General features: G+C 38.0%; 1 pseudogene; it reads right to left on the bottom strand.

Moving 5' to 3' along the window:
• Positions 1-1772: 1772 nt before the first annotated feature.
• LOC145807354 (uncharacterized) lies at positions 1773-3975 on the bottom strand (annotated as a pseudogene).
• Positions 3976-17175: the final 13200 nt, after the last annotated feature.

The raw sequence follows: 17175 nt of genomic DNA, 5'->3' as shown, positions 1-17175 counted from the left end.
GATGCTGCACAAAGCGAGGAGCAACCAAGTGATAAATGATGGCAGAGATAGTATGCCAGTTGTTTAAAAATAATAGAGATTAGAGAGTTTCCTTTTTCCTACTTCATGGCAATCACCCAAACAATGTGCAATAGAAATTCAATTTGACAACCTCAAACTAATATAGTAAAAGACAGAATGTTGAACCATAAGCCTCTAACAAGCTAAAAACTGAATGAATGAACCACCAATCACAGAAAATACCTAAAATATTGGGAGAACAAAGTTCTACTATCAAAGAATCTAACTATTTTTTATTAACATATTAAGCTCTTCAAAGGAGAAAAAAAAATATTGAAAATCACAAATCGGGGAGTAAGAGAAAGAGGGCATGAGAGTGACTGAGTTACTTGAGAGGGTAAAGCTAGCGGCTGATGGTGGAAACCGTGGCGGCTAAGAGTAGCAGCAACACTACAAGAAAAAAAATGCTAGGGTTCACAAATTAGGGATGTGAGAGAGAGAGAGAGAGAGAGAGAGAGAGAGAGACAGAACGAGGAAATACCTCGTGCGTGCGTGGTAAAGAGGAAAGAGCGATTGGCGAAAATAATCAATTACAAATTACGGCCAAATCACTAAATCTAATCTACCACACCAATAATCAGTTCAAAAGACCATAAATCTAGAACACAAATCAAAACCCATTTACTTATTTCACAGAAATCAAAATCCTACAACATCAAAAAAAAAAAACTTTAGAGTTAGAGTGAAATGGGAAGAGAGAGAAAGAGGGGACACAGAGAAAGAAAAACCTGAATGTCGATGGGAGGCAAGACAATGGTGAGCGGCAGTGGCAGTGTAATAATGTGCGACAGTGGAAGATGAGAGGTGGTAGTCATGTGCAACGGTGAGATGAGCGGCGGTGGTGATTCATTCCCTGTGTGAAAGAAAGAGAGCAAGAGAGAGAGAGAGAGAGCCTGCTTGCTTGTGAAGGACTAGGAGACTGATATACAAAAAAAACAAAAAAAGAATAATGGCAAAATTTGGGCGGCAACTTAAAATTTTCCCACTAGATTTTTATATGCAATTTGCCAACTAAAAGAAGTTTTAGTCACTATTTATGTCACCGTTTTTACCGACTAAACTGTTTAGTCAGAAAATGTTAATATATGATGATTAAAATCATTCAGTAGCCAAAACATGAACTAATGCTGACCAAATTAAATTTTAGTCGGCAAAAAGTAGTATTCCCCGACTAAAAATATTTAGTAGCCTAAAACCTAAATTAACGCCGACCAAACTTTAGTCGGTATTTGCCAAAATTTAGTTCAATATCACAAAAACGCGTAGTTTTATTATCTACAACCAAAATATTTTAGTTGCTAAAAAGTTTTTCATTCCCACTTTTTTTTTTTTTTGTCTTCCCTCTTCAACTCTTGCCGATCAAATTTCTATTTTTGTCGCAAAAAATTATATTTTGGCAACTAAAAAATATTGGTTGGCAAAACTCCAAACCTTTGCCGACTAAATTTTTATTTAGTCACCAAATGAAAATTTTTTGCGATTAAATAAAATTTAGTCGGCAAAATTGGTTGGGAAAAATATAATTTCTTGTAGTATCCCATGAAATGAGGCCGACTATGTGAATCTTTATTCTCTATTTGACTCTATCAAAAGGCTATTTGTTTACAACAACAAATTCACAATGTGCAATAAGGTGAGTTATACATCCGAATTACATACTAAAAGCAAGCTTAAGGTGAGTAATAAATCTGAATTACGTATTGAAAGTGACTTTATGAAACAAGTGCCTGTACATTTTTATCTACCGATAACAAAGATGCCTTGTTGTGAGGTTAAAAGAGGAATTCATGCTCACAATCGGAAGGCATGGCAGGTCGAATGCTGCTTGGATTCAGTGGAAAAAGAATGTTGTAGTAACCATCCATAATTGCTCCGAAATTGCAAGTTGCTGCAACCTTTGGAATCTGTTCAGGAAACGAATGTTACAGGGTTAGAAGTAATGAAATTTCAACATATGTGAGACGTTTGAAGATTATAATATCTAACAGCTGCATTGCCAAAGAGCTTATTTTCCTAAATGGATGCTCATGCATGGGCATATAAATATATGCCAATTTTACTACTATGGATTATCAATAACTATGAATCATTAACTACTACATTTTCTGCTTGCTTTTTGTTTGAACTAAGAAAGTACGAGATCTTATTCAGTTAGATAATCCTGTTGAAGGATTAATATTACACACATACTAGAAGGTTGAGATAAAACAATCATAGAGTATCAATGAAAGCAATGTGATATTCTCTTTCTCCCCGTCCCTCCCTCTGTTAGGCTGGTTCTAAACTTCGATATTAATATGTAGATGAAGCAATTAAAGAAGGTTTTATCCTGTTGCTCGATAAATGGAATAACTCATATGCTCAATTATGTGTATATTAGCACTTTGCAAGGAGTTCATTCACAAAAAAACATGGTCTCCATATCAAATAAAACAGTGAACACCAGACCGATCTGGCATAAATGATGAAAGGATGATTGTTGAAATCACCAAAATTCATGTACATCATCACCAACTTGTTCTCTCCCCTAGATAGTCAAATATGACAAATCTAATAAAGCCCTTTATTTATCAAGAAAAGAGAAAATAAAAAGCCTCTTCCAATCAGCATTTCGATCTTAATTAGATTTGCTGTTTCTACTCCTCAATGATTCCCAAGAACATTGAAATGGGTAAGTTGTAGATTGCAAGCTAGCATAATAACCCTATATATCAGATATTCTACACCATTAGACTACTTAAGAATATAACAGTTACAGCATGAGTTGGTACCTGATGGATATCGCGCATATACGCATGAAGGTTTGGATATTCAATCAGCTTCCTCTTTGTGCCTTTGAACAAAACATTATACACAAGATCAAACCTAATCAAAGTTGTAAACCAACATATATCTGCTAGGGTCAACACGTCACCACATAAATACCTAAAACTACCCAAGTGATCATCTACCATGTCCAATGTACTAAACCACTCATTCACTATTGAATCATACGCTTGTTGACTCTGAGCAAATCTACACTTGCATAATGCAACCACCATACAACCACAATTCAATATGATTTGTATACAACATTTCAACAATCCTTTGGTATCATACAATCATAAATCCAATATATATTTGCACAAGCAGTTTCAATAATTCTTTGAATTCCAATGTTGAATCATATGCAATATACCTATAGACACCATTGTTAACATTAGAGTATATAATCTGATTCCAATCCTTAATCTTTTTCTTCAACGATGGCGGTGAAAGATCCAAATCAGTATTCTTCACCAACCGATTCAAACCCAAATTAAACAATTCAATTATGTCATAACTCTCATTGCACACAACCTCCTTCCTCTCCACATCCAAAAGCATCGAAACAGTGGACCGACTATCATATCCCCATCTCCGAAGCCTATAAACCTGCCTTAGGGTTTTACGTTCATTCGCATTATCCAAACCGGGGACAACCCTATCCCCATCTGGGATATCCCTATGCCGGAACTCCCATGACTTGTCCAGTTCCGGCGAGGCAACCGAGACCGACACGGCATCTTCGAGGCCCTTGAGGGTTCGAACGATCAAAGTCCGGTGGGCCTAGGGGCAGGGCAGGCCCACGTAGAGATGAAGAATGCCTGGTTTTTTGCGGGAAAATTGTGTGGAGCGAAATTGGGAGGTGGGTTGGGTGTAACGGTCGATCGGGTTGGAGGGGGCGAGTTGGGACATCACAAGGTGCCATGCGGCGGACCAGGTGGAACGGACAGTGGAAATGAGGAGTTGGGGTGGAAGAGACTGACCCCATAAAAGTCTGGTGAGGGTTGTGAGGAGGTTAGGGTTCGGGGGTTATTGTTGGTTTAGTGACATTCTAGGGTTGATGTGGCATGTTTTGGAGTTGGTTTTGCTGGTGGTGAGCTTCGTCGTCATCGTCTTTGTTGGGATGGGTAGGGCTGAGGTCAGCAGCAAAGTGCAGTTGTAGGACATGGTCTCTGGTTATCGATCTACACAGTCATACCATTGATCTCAAAAGTGATGGAAGGGTACTTTTGTTTTTGCACTTTAAGGCCTCGGCTTTGCTAAATAAAATGAAATCCAAACCCAATCTTTAAAAAAAATTTATAAATTCAAAATTTATTTCTTTAGGGCTAGTTTGATAATGAACTATTTTAATTATTATTTTTTTATTTTTATAAAAACATATGTAAAAAAGCAAAGAGAATAATATGAAAACTTATAATGACTTTTTAGCCACTCCCCAAACAAAGTTTATTTATTTAGGGCTCGTTTGGTAATTTACTATTTTAGTTACTTTTTTGATTTTTATAAAAAAAAAAAGTAAAAAAGTAAAAAGAATAATGTAAAAACTTGTAATGACTTTTCATTCACTTCCCAAATAAGGTCTTAATCCAATGTAGTAGAAATTACAATTAAAGTTTGGCAAGTCCATAAAAAATCAAAAAGTCAAAAAGTTACTCAAAAAGTTAAAAAGTTAACATTATTCACCAAAAGTCAACAATTACGGCTGCACAACTCTCAATCCTAATTTTCTCTTACAAACCAATTTTTACAATTTTTTATTACACATTTTTCCATAAAAAGTCAAAAAGTTAACCCAAACATCCATATTTTCTTTCTCAATTTTTTAGTCCAAAAAGATAAAAAGTGTACTTATTTAGGACGCTCCAAACAACATATGGTAGTTTCACAAAATAATTATAAGTTCATAATTTTTTAAAAATTTTAGTTATTAATATTTATAAATTTTATCACTAATTTAAAATTTTTATAAGGCATACACTCTATTTCCCTTACAATATACATGCGCTGTTATTTATTAATTTTATTTTAAAGAGTGTTAAAATAAATGGGTAAATTACACTAACACTCCCTGAGATTTATAATTATTACCGTTCCTCCTTCACCTTTTGGAAATTACATCTCTCCCATTGAGATTTAAAGTTTCATTATAAATTTCCCCCCTTAACAATTTAATTTTTTTAAATACCAATTTTGCCCTCATTAGGTAAATTACATTGACACTCCTCACATTTTAGAAATTACAATCCTCTCCCTAAGGTTTAAAGTAGCATTACTAATTGCCCCCTCAGTTAGTATTAGTTGAAAAAAAAAATTTAATTGGAAAAAAAAATTATTAGTAAAATTTTTAAATTTTTGTTTAAAAACTAACATAAACTTATTTTTTGAATTTATGTTTTTTCCTCAAATTTACAAACAGAGACAACCATTTATAAATCAAAAAAATTATCAAATTAGTTTTTATGACAGTTTTTTAAATTTTTGTAAATATAAATTGAAAACTGAAAATGAAATGGTTACCAAATAAGCTTCAGATGGTAAAAATATCATAAAATTAACAAATAATTAAATAAGTTACTAACGTAAGAAATGACTGTAACAACCCTCATACTGTTTACTGATTAAGGACTGATTGATTACCGATAATCACCGATTACTGTTAAACGAAACGGATAATGACTGATAACTGACTGATAATTGAACTGATTAAAAGTACTGAACTGACTGACTGAAACTGGAAACTGAATTGACTGAGTATATGTTAGTTAATTGCATTCTATCTGTTTGATTGTCTGATTATCTGTTCATGTTTATATGTTTAAACTGCTAATTGAAGGCCTTATCGGCGGCCGAATTAGAAACCGATTGATGTTCCGTGACCCTCATAATTAATGTGATTTTATGGTATATTTATCTGAAAACTGATTAGGTATGATTAAATTAGATTAAAATAAGCCAATTAAAGAGTTTGCCATATTTACCATTTTGCCACTATCTCAATACACACACTTGAGCCTTATGTACACACTTGAAGAACATTTTGCTCAGCCATTTTCTTGTGCTTAACCGACCAAGAGAGGGAGAGGGAGAGAAATTGAGTTCTACCTTGAAGATTGCTTGGAATTGTTTGAGAATTGAGGTGTGATTGCTACTTTGAGCTCCTAGACCTTGAATACTAGACTAAGGTAGGACATTCATCTTCTTGTTGTTGTTCTTGAGTTCATTCTTGCACAATTCATGCCTCATTTGTAGAGCTAAGCCATGATTTGGTTCATTAATGGTGGATTGAAGCTCATCTCTTGCATGCATGTTAGTATTATTGCATTTTGAGGTTAATTACATGGACATTAGTACATGCATGCTCATATTGTTGTTATAGACCATGTTTTCATCTGGTTTTGGAAAGAAATGAGCTCATTTGAGCAAGCTTTGGAGCTTCAATTTGGTTTAAAGCTCATTCATGCATGTTTGAATGTTGTTCTTGAAAATGGGTTTGAATGTGGTTTTAATTGACTCACCTTTGGGGCTTGAATTCATAAATTGAGCTTTGAAACTTGTTATACATTGAATTTAATGATGTTTTCCAGAATTTGGGCCCAAGAGGTCGAGTTTGGAGTGGTTGAATGCTTGGTTTGAGCTTGGGAGGCAGATCTGGAAATTCCAGATTTGGCTTCCTCGCTCGAGCGAAGGATTCCCCGCTCGAGCGAGCACCTTTGTCCAGGGCTCCGCTCGAGCGACCATCGAGCGACGATCGCGCGTAAAATTTCAGCATCCAGTACTTTTACTGTTTTGCAGACCGCTCGAGCGAAGGATTCCTCGCTCGAGCGAAGCCTTTGATTTTGTACTTACGCTCGAGCGTAGAAAGTCTCGCTCGAGCGAGGCTCCTATTTTCAGCAAACTTTGCGAAATGTTTTCTAAGTGTATTTTTGCATCCTCATCCCATCCTAGGCATTCTTAGGCCTAGTTTAAGACATTTAGATGAGGATATCGTTGTAGAACACACCAAGGCAAATTAGGGATTAAGTTTTGAGATTTCCCAACTGTGTAGCTTAGTGTGTTCAACCTGTGAACTGTGTAGGGTTGGCAACTGGGGAGACACGCTCTAGCATACTGTAGCCCAGAACTCTGTGAGTAACAATTGTGTAAAGATATGTTCAACTGGTTATCTTTCGAATACTGAACTGAACTGTTTACTGAACTGGTATTATTTACTGAATGAATGTATGTCCTTTATTTCTGAACTGTACTGTGGCATCCTTAGTACTTACTGTTTACTGTCACTGTTACTGCGACAGAATTCTCTGTCGGTTCCCTCGTGGAGCCACTACTGTTTACTGACTGATGGCCATCATTACTGTTCGGTCTTTTAAGACCTACTGTTACTGTTATGCTAATGGATGTACCACATATGACTGTTTACTGTACTGAACAACTGAAATACTGATTGAATTGAACTGTTTTCATTACTGTAAGGACATTCATTCTAAACCCCTTTACGCTTTATGTTATTCACTGGGCTTTAGCTCACTGCTCATATATATATGTAGGTGTTCAGGCACCAGATCGGAGCTAGGAGCGTCAGGGTAACTCCAGTTTTGTCAAGCCAGCCTTTGTGCCTCACTGCGAGGTTCCGAGCCTATTTGCTAAGGCTTAGGGGTGTTTTAAGAATTCCCCCTTCTGTACTGCTTCACTGTTTTGTATAGACTGACTGTTCACTGTACTGCTATCTAGGGTAGAGTCCCTAGTTGGAATGAATGTAAATATTGTGCATACTGTTCTGTACTGTTTATGTATAAATGTATGAAAAATCTTTTTGGCATACAGACTGTCACAGCTCATTGGACATTGTTTAATTACTGTATTGGCTTCCGCCAGGCCCTGTACTCTATTTTACTGTATTACTGTTCTGCAGGCCTTCGGTAATCTCGGATTACTGGCCGGTTACGGTGCTAAACCCATAGGGCCGGGTTTGGGTCGTGACAGAGTGGTATCAGAGCGATACTTACCACGAGTTATACCGCACACACGTGTCCAAATGAGCTATAGGGTGTCCTAGAAAAGTCATTAGGGCATCTCATGAGCATGATAAGTGTGTGGTTATGTTATGACTGAATGCATGCTAATGTGGTAAACTGTTAAACAAATGACTGCTTATGTTTAAAACTGCTATAACTGCTTATAGTGAAATGGACAATGCAAATGAACCTGAGTCCTCATCTACCGAGGCAAGAATGGAAAGAATGGAAAGAATGATAGAACTGATAACTGCTAGACTGGAACAACAACAGAACCAACAACCTCCTCCTCCTCCGGTACAGCCGGAACTTAATGCGAATGTGAATGATGGGGACATAATTGCTTTGACCCAGAAGTTCAGCAAAATGAAACTGCCATCCTTTCAGGGAGGCCTTGAACCGTTGAAAGCTGAAGCTTGGGTTCTTGAAACAGAAAAATTGTTTGAAGTGTTTCCGTGCTCGGAAGCGAACAAGGTATTGTTAGCTACCTTCACCCTTCAAGAAGAAGCTAGAAGGTGGTGGATGTTGATTCGCGAAACAAATACTGTCATGACTTGGGCTCAGTTCAAGGAGTCCTTCTTTGAAAAGTACTTCCCACAGTGTGTCAGGGATAGGAAAGTAACTGAGTTTGAACAACTGAAGCAGGGCACAATGTCCGTCGCAGAATACGAGACGCAATTCACTGAACTTGCCAGATATGCACCACACATGGTGGATACCGAATATAAGAAGGCCAGAAAATTTGAAGGCGGCCTTAATGTGGCAATACTTGACCGGATAAATGTTTTGAAATTACCGACTTTTGTGGGTGTTCTCGACCGGTCGTTGATGGCCGAGTCGAACATTGCAGCAGTGAAACAATCTGAAACACCAACAACTGAATGGCATGGAAAAAGGCAAGGTTTCAAATTCACGAAAGGCAAGCACAACCCAGCCAACAAGAAACAGAATACGGGGACGATGATTAGCCCCAACCAAGGGAGTGGATTCATACCACCCTGTTCTGAATGTGGCAAGAAGCACAAGGGGGTTTGCTACAGAATATCTGGAGCCTGTTACAGGTGTGGCAAGGTGGGCCACATGGTTAAAGACTGCCCCTCTGCTCCACAAGCCAGTGGTAAAGCTGCACCGAGCGCAGCAGCATCAACTGTAGCACCAAAGCCTAACCCCAGAGCTACCGGAAAAGAGCCTATGAGGCAAGGCCGAGTGTTCGCACTAGTACCGGGAGATGTACAGAATACCGAGACCGTTGTGTCAGGTATTCTCTCTATCTGTACTCAAAATGCATATGTATTGATTGATTCGGGGTCTACGCATTCTTATGTATCGCATGCTTTCTCACGGAAATTGAATAGACCCTTAGAACCTATGAACTATCTGCTAGCCGTATCATCACCCGTAGGGGGATCCATGACATGTGCTTATATGTACCCCGCATGTGAAATCATTGTTGGGGATATGCATCTGTTTATTGATTTACTGCCATTGAACATTGATCATTTTGACGTAATATTGGGGATGGATTGGTTACAAAAATATCATGCCACTATTGACTGTGTGACCAAGCAAGTTGTTTTCCGTCCACCTGGTCTGCCTGAATTTGTGTTTAATGGGAGTGGAGTAGTACCTCCTCCGTATTTGATTTCATCTGTGAAGGCTGTTAAACTGATTAGGAAGGGCTGTAAAGGATATCTGTGTTCTGTACTGACTGTGTCTACTGATGATAGTATTAAAACTGATGTGAATTGTATTCCTATAGTCAGAGAATTCCCAGATGTTTTTCCAGATAATCTTCCAGGAGATTTGACTGACAGGGAGATTGAATTTACCGTTGATGTGATTCCCGAAACACAACTAGTTTCTAAAGCTCCATACAGAATGGCTCCAACTGAACTGAAAGAATTGAAAGTACAACTGCAGGAACTGCTGGATAAGAAGTTTATCAGACCTAGCACTTCGCCATGGGGTGCTCCTGTTTTGTTCGTCAAGAAGAAAGATGGCTCACTGAGACTGTGTATAGACTACCGTGAGTTGAACAAGGTAACTGTAAAGAATAAATACCCATTACCGCGTATTGATGATTTATTTGATCAGTTACAGGGTGCACAAGTATTTTCCAAAATCGATCTCAGATCGGGGTATCATCAACTGAAAGTTAAACCAGATGACATTGATAAAACTGCTTTTAGAACAAGGTATGGACATTATGAATTTCTAGTTATGCCTTTTGGAGTCACGAACGCACCAGCTGCTTTTATGGACCTCATGAACAGAATTTTTAAACCGTACCTTGATGACTTTATTGTTGTATTTATCGATGACATATTGATTTACTCCAAAAGTGTAGAACAGCATGAACATCATCTGAGACTTGCCCTACAAACCTTAAGAGAATAGAAACTGTATGCTAAACTGTCTAAATGTGAGTTTTGGCTTGACCATGTTATGTTTTTGGGGTATGTTGTTAGCAAAAATGGAATTTCTGTTGATCCGCAGAAAATTGAAGCTGTAGTGAACTGGCCTAGACCAACAAATGTGACTGAAGTCCGAAGCTTTTTGGGATTGGCTGGATATTACAGAAGATTTGTCAAAGATTTCTCCAAAATTGCCCTACCATTGACTCAGTTAACTCAGAAGGGGACATCATTTGACTGGACTGACCAAAGAGAATCTGCTTTCCAGGAGTTGAAAACTCGATTAGTGACTGCACCAGTTCTTACCTTACCTTCAGGTACGGATGGTTATACTGTATTTAGTGATGCTTCTCATAAGGGTTTGGGGTGTGTTTTAATGCAGAATGGGAGAGTTATTGCTTATGCTTCCCGACAACTGAGACCGCATGAAAAGAACTACCCGACCCATGATCTGGAACTTGCTGCAGTAGTATTTGCATTGAAAATCTGGCGTCACTATCTGTACGGGGTGACATGTGAAGTGTACACCGACCACAAGAGCTTAAAGTATTTCTTCACACAGAAAGAACTGAATATGAGACAGCGGAGATGGCTGGAACTGATTAAAGACTATGACCTACAGATATTGTACCATCCGGGAAAAGCCAATACCGTTGCCGATGCATTGAGTCGGAAATCAATTGGAAACGTAGCATGTTTGCTCACAGGACAGAAAGAGTTGCTTTGTGACCTTGAAAAATCTGAAATAGAAATTGTTTTGAGAGAACAAGGTGGAACTTTAGCTGCTATTTCTGCTCAACCGGTACTGATTGAAGAGATTAAAGAGAAACAGCAACTGGATGACTTCTTGAAAAAGATCATCGAAGAAAGAGAATCTAAACCGAGGCCGGGATTCAAATTTGAGAATAATGTACTGAAATTTCAAGAAAGACTGTGTGTACCAAATGATACTGAACTGAAACGAAGAGTTCTGCAAGAAGGCCACAATTCGAAATTGTCTATCCACCCGGGGAATACGAAAATGTACCAAGATCTGAAACAGAATTTCTGGTGGCCGGGAATGAAGAAAGAAATTGCTGATTTTGTATCCAAATGTCTTCATTGCCAACAGGTCAAAGCTGAACATCAGCGACCTGCCGGATTATTGCAACCCCTACCCATACCAGAATGGAAATGGGAGCATATCACGATGGATTTTATCGTTGGGTTACCTCGCTCCAGAAAAGGTATGGATTCAATTTGGGTTATTGTTGATAGATTAACCAAATCTGCTCACTTCTTACCTGTCAAGACAATTTATAATGCGGACAAATTGGCTATGATTTATATTGATGAGATTGTGAGACTGCATGGAGTGCCTGTGTCTATTGTTTCTGACAGGGATTCGAAGTTTACATCGAGGTTCTGGCAGAGCCTACAGACTGCATTGGGTACTGAATTGAGGCTGAGTAGTGCCTATCATCCTCAGACAGATGGACAGTCAGAAAGGACCATCCAAACTCTGGAGGATTTACTGAGAATGTGTGTCCTTGATTTTCAGGGAAACTGGGAAAGCCATTTGCCCTTAGCTGAATTCGCCCACAACAACAGCTACCATTCGAGTATAGGTATGGCGCCTTTCGAGGCATTGTATGGCAGGAAGTGTAGATCTCCAATCTGCTGGGCAGAAGTTGGAGATGGGCCGTTGCTTGGGCCCGAGATTGTGTATGAAACGACTGAGAAAGTGAAACTGATACAACAGAGACTGAAAACTGCGCAGAGCAGACAGAAGAGTTATGCTGATGTCAGAAGACGGGACAGAGAGTACGAAGTGGGTGATCACGTTTTTGTGAAAGTGACACCGATGAAAGGCTAGACTCGTTTTGGAGTCAAAGGCAAGTTAGCGCCGAGATATGTCGGACCGTATGAGATTATTGAGAAAATCAATCCGGTGGCGTATCAAGTTGCGCTCCCTCCTGAGATGGAACACATGCATAATGTTTTCCACGTTTCTATGTTAAGAGATTATCTCCGGGATCCTTTCCATGTGATTGAGCCTGCTCGGATAGTGTTGAGTGATGACTACACTTACGAGGAACGGCCTATACAGATTGTAAACCGACGGATCAAGAAACTGAGGAACAAAGAGATCCCGTTAGTGAAAGTTGACTGGCAAAACCACGGTGGCGTGTATGCCACTTGGGAAAGGGAAGATGACATGGCCAAAAGATATCCTGAACTGTTTCCACTGAATCCTGCTTTCTTCCAGAATGAAGGTAACTCGAGTTTAGAGGACTAAACTCTTTATAAGGAGGGGAGACTGTAACAACCCTCATACTGTTTACTGATTAAGGACTGATTGATTACCGATAATCACCGATTACTGTTAAACGAAACGGATAATGACTGATAACTGACTGATAATTGAACTGATTAAAAGTACTGAACTGACTGACTGAAACTGGAAACTGAATTGACTGAGTATATGTTAGTTAATTGCATTCTATCTGTTTGATTGTCTGATTATCTGTTCATGTTTATATGTTTAAACTGCTAATTGAAGGCCTTATCGGCGGCCGAATTAGAAACCGATTGATGTTCCGTGATCCTCATAATTAATGTGATTTTATGGTATATTTATCTGAAAACTGATTAGGTATGATTAAATTAGATTAAAATAAGCCAATTAAAGAGTTTGCCATATTTACCATTTTGCCACTATCTCAATACACACACTTGAGCCTTATGTACACACTTGAAGAACATTTTGCTCAGCCATTTTCTTGTGCTTAACCGACCAAGAGAGGGAGAGGGAGAGAAATTGAGTTCTACCTTGAAGATTGCTTGGAATTGTTTGAGAATTGAGGTGTGATTGCTACTTTGAGCTCCTAGACCTTGAATACTAGACTAAGGTAGGACATTCATCTTCTTGTTGTTGTTCTTGAGTTCATTCTTGCACAATTCATGCCTCATTTGTAGAGCTAAGCCATGATTTGGTTCATTAATGGTGGATTGAAGCTCATCTCTTGCATGCATGTTAGTATTATTGCATTTTGAGGTTAATTACATGGACATTAGTACATGCATGCTCATATTGTTATTATAGACCATGTTTTCATCTGGTTTTGGAAAGAAATGAGCTCATTTGAGCAAGCTTTGGAGCTTCAATTTGGTTTAAAGCTCATTCATGCATGTTTGAATGTTGTTCTTGAAAATGGGTTTGAATGTGGTTTTAATTGACTCACCTTTGGGGCTTGAATTCATAAATTGAGCTTTGAAACTTGTTATACATTGAATTTAATGATGTTTTCCAGAATTTGGGCCCAAGAGGTCGAGTTTGGAGTGGTTGAATGCTTGGTTTGAGCTTGGGAGGCAGATCTGGAAATTCCAGATTTGGCTTCCTCGCTCGAGCGAAGGATTCCCCGCTCGAGCGAGCACCTTTGTCCAGGGCTCCGCTCGAGCGACCATCGAGCGACGATCGCGCGTAAAATTTCAGCATCCAGTACTTTTACTGTTTTGCAGACCGCTCGAGCGAAGGATTCCTCGCTCGAGCGAAGCCTTTGATTTTGGACTTATGCTCGAGCGTAGAAAGTCTCGCTCGAGCGAGGCTCCTATTTTCAGCAAACTTTGCGAAATGTTTTCTAAGTGTATTTTTGCATCCTCATCCCATCCTAGGCATTCTTAGGCCTAGTTTAAGACATTTAGATGAGGATATCGTTGTAGAACACACCAAGGCAAATTAGGGATTAAGTTTTGAGATTTCCCAACTGTGTAGCTTAGTGTGTTCAACCTGTGAACTGTGTAGGGTTGGCAACTGGGGAGACACGCTCTAGCATACTGTAGCCCAGAACTCTGTGAGTAACAATTGTGTAAAGATATGTTCAACTGGTTATCTTTCGAATACTGAACTGAACTGTTTACTGAACTGGTATTATTTACTGAATGAATGTATGTCCTTTATTTCTGAACTGTACTGTGGCATCCTTAGTACTTACTGTTTACTGTCACTGTTACTGCGACAGAATTCTCTGTCGGTTCCCTCGTGGAGCCACTACTGTTTACTGACTGATGGCCATCATTACTGTTCGGTCTTTTAAGACCTACTGTTACTGTTATGCTAATGGATGTACCACATATGACTGTTTACTGTACTGAACAACTGAAATACTGATTGAATTGAACTGTTTTCATTACTGTAAGGACATTCATTCTAAACCCCTTTACGCTTTATGTTATTCACTGGGCTTTAGCTCACTGCTCATATATATATGTAGGTGTTCAGGCACCAGATCGGAGCTAGGAGCGTCAGGGTAACTCCAGTTTTGTCAAGCCAGCCTTTGTGCCTCACTGCGAGGTTCCGAGCCTATTTGCTAAGGCTTAGGGGTGTTTTAAGAATTCCCCCTTCTGTACTGCTTCACTGTTTTGTATAGACTGACTGTTCACTGTACTGCTATCTAGGGTAGAGTCCCTAGTTGGAATGAATGTAAATATTGTGCATACTGTTCTGTACTGTTTATGTATAAATGTATGAAAAATCTTTTTGGCATACAGACTGTCACAGCTCATTGGACATTGTTTAATTACTGTATTGGCTTCCGCCAGGCCCTGTACTCTGTTTTACTGTATTACTGTTCTGCAGGCCTTCGGTAATCTCGGATTACTGGCCGGTTACGGTGCTAAACCCATAGGGCCGGGTTTGGGTCGTGACAATGACTTATCAAAAGATTCTTAAGTTATAAATGGTTTGATTTTAGATTTTTTTTAAATTAAAAATTAATTTGGTTAAGAAATAAAAAATAAAAAATAATTATCATTTAAGGATAAAAAATAATTATTATTTTAAATTTTGTTCATGTTATATATATACACATTGCTGTTTCAATTTAATTTGTAAAAAATTATTTCTAACCACTCGAAAGATAAAAATTATATAAAAATGATAATTATTTTTTATTTTTTATTTCTTAACCAGATTAATTTTTTGTCACGCCCCAAAATTCGGACAATTAAATATTAAATTAGGACTAAACCCCAATTAATATTCCATCATCCAAATCCTAGGGTGAAACAAAAAAAAAACTAAACACAAACTAAACCATCCACCATAAATTCATAACTAACAAATACCTCAACATTAAAGTAACAATACAAAGTCAAAATAACTTAAATAAAGTATGGTTACAAACCATGCCAAATTATTCCAATACTAAAATCATAAAATAAATAAATAAATACATAAACTATTACAACCTTAAGCTCAAGAAAACAAAAGAAATCTAAGAGATATGCCCAACAACTATAGTTGCTTCTCGTCACCACCGTAGCCTCAACTAATCACTGCTGGAAATTCTGGTTTTAGGGGCATTTAAAAAACGCCGCAATAGGTCTTAAAAACGCCGTTAAATATTTTTGTGGCGTTTAGCACCAAACATTGAAGATGCGGCCGTCGCTATAACTCTGTGGCGCTTTATAAACGTCGCTATATGACAATAGGCGGCGTTAAAAACGCCGCTAAAAGTTCTGCCAACGGTAACATGACGTCATCATGCTATTTAGCGACGCTTTTAAAACGCTGTCGTATATCTGATGCTATTTAACGACGTTTTTAGAAACGCCGTGATAGCCCTTTTTTTTCTTTTTTTAATTGTGCTAATTTTAGGTTATTGAACCCAAAAAAAACCTATAATAAAACTGAAAAATAACATTAATATGAAATAATAACTCCCATTCACATAGTAAAATCTTATCAAATGAATTACATTAAGGAGTCACCAAAAAAAAAAAACAAAAACATTCACACACAAATCATTTGAATTACATTAAGGAGTCACCAAAATTGGATGTCCCTCTATTTGAGCCTAAATAGGAATCTGAGTTCACCAAAATACAAATATGGACATTTGAGCCAACTTGATATTCATATTCTCATTCACAATAACCACATTCACACACAAATCATTTTCCTACCATATCAACCTAGTTCACCACAATTGGATGCCCCTCTCTATGCATTGCGTCTCTGCAATTATATTCGGAATCTGAGTTTTGTTAACTTGTAATCCAGCCTCCCCATCATTGTCTCCAATGCACTTTTTCCATTTATCGCTGTTGTTCCCTGAACTTAAAAACATGAATACAATTTGGGGGGGGGGGAGAGAGAGAGAGAGAGAGAGAGAGAAGTTGATATCAGTAATCATAAATAATAGAAAATGCATCTAACCATTGATAGCAATTCCAAAATCTAACAATCTGCCAAGACTTGTACTAAATTTGGCACCAATATTAGCAATGTCAACATGCAACAACTTTAATGGCATCTCCATTAGAGCATTGTGCACTTCATAATTGATGCATATATATTATCATCATGTGTACTTTTAATAGCTTTAGTTTCGTTTTTACTTCAGTTGTCAAGCATGTCATCTTTGCTAATATATAAAAGTAGAACACTAATTTTGTGTATATTTTTCATTTCCCTAAACTATTCAAAGAAAATTAAATTATGCATTATTAAAATCCTTTTACTTCTATATTCATTTGAGGGTAAATGTTCAAGTAAACACATTATTCTAAAGAACTCCCCACAACTGCCTAGAACTCCCAGTTAGTTTTAAAAATTCTCTTTCCTAATTAAGAGGCTACTTAGTACACCTCTTTCTCTCTCTCTATGCACTATTGTTCAAAAATTGGCTGACTTAGTGGTTCTTTGTGGCACTTGCACTCATGTAATGAGTGCCACCCCACTAGTTTCTGTAATATTTCTATGCATTTGATGGGGGTCAAATCCTTTTGATGTTATAGGAGTGGCAGCATATCAAGAGGTTTTAGAGGAGAGTTCAGGCATTGGCAAATTATGCTGATGTAGTAAGAGACAAGCAGTTGCAAAAGTAAGAGGGAGTGGG

The sequence above is a fragment of the Camellia sinensis genome, chromosome 14 (genome assembly GCF_055761805.1).
Source record: "Camellia sinensis isolate YWXY chromosome 14, ASM5576180v1, whole genome shotgun sequence".
Lineage (NCBI taxonomy): Eukaryota > Viridiplantae > Streptophyta > Magnoliopsida > Ericales > Theaceae > Camellia > Camellia sinensis.
The sequence above is the reverse complement of the archived record's forward strand: the minus strand, read 5'-3'. Positions and strand labels throughout refer to the sequence as shown.